The following is a 1,092-nucleotide window of genomic DNA, read 5'->3' on the forward strand; positions in this document are numbered from 1 at the left end:
GATAGGGTGATACGTGCAAATAGACCAGACGTGACGCTGATTGACAAAATCAACAAGAGAGTATCACTCATTGATGTCGCAATACCATGGGTCACCAGAGTTGAAGAGAAAGAAAGGGAAAAAATGGATAAGTATCAAGACCTGAAAATAGAAATAAGAAGGATATGGGATATGCCAGTGGAAATTGTACCCATAATCATAGGAACTCTAGGCACGATCCCAAGATCCCTGAAAAGGAATCAGGAAAAACTAGAGGCTGAGGTAGCTCCAGGACTCATGCAGAAGATTGTGATCATAGTAACGGCGCACGGCGGTGATGGACTCCTAAAGAGGCAGGATGCAACCCGGAACCCCACATTATAAATACCACCCAGTCGAATTAGAGGACTGTGACAGAGCAAAAAAAAATAATAATAATTCCTTTATTCCACATTGTAATGGTACTGGGACTTTACGGCCACCCTAGAGTAAGAGCCGTTATCAAAAGCTATTGTTAAGTGTCACAGTGTTATAAGGGATTCTTTATTTACATATAGAGTATGTCCATGATTTGGTGCAAAACTGTTGCAGTGGGTAAATGACTTCTGAATCCACGCTCCGTATTTGAAAGGAGATTATTGTCATGAAGGTAATCGCGCATTTGGTTTGCAAAGATGTTTTTTCTAACACCTTTGGCAAAACAGGCAATAATGATTACGGTCAGTAGTTACTCGGGTCCTCCTCCTGTGGGTCACTTTGTTTAGAAGAAGGTCAAACTATAGCTGGTTCCCATTCATTTTGGGAATACCCCTGTAACAATGACTATTATTACTGTTAGGTATAAAGCCCAACCTGATACTGGGTCTTTTTAGAATCGAACAGATATGCCAACCGTGGCTGTAAGTTTGTATGGTGTTTTTATGTTGCTTGGAACCTAGTGGTTATTCAGCAACGGGACCAACGGCTTTAAGTGACTCCCGAACCCCGTCCAGAGTGAACTTCTATGACCAGAAATACACATCTCTCACTCCTCAATGGAATGGCCGAGAATCGAACACGCGACCACCGAGGTGAGAAGCAAACACCAAACCAACCACTGAGGCGCTTCGTGGC

The sequence above is a fragment of the Macrobrachium nipponense genome, chromosome 43 (assembly GCF_015104395.2).
Source record: "Macrobrachium nipponense isolate FS-2020 chromosome 43, ASM1510439v2, whole genome shotgun sequence".
NCBI lineage: Eukaryota > Metazoa > Arthropoda > Malacostraca > Decapoda > Palaemonidae > Macrobrachium > Macrobrachium nipponense.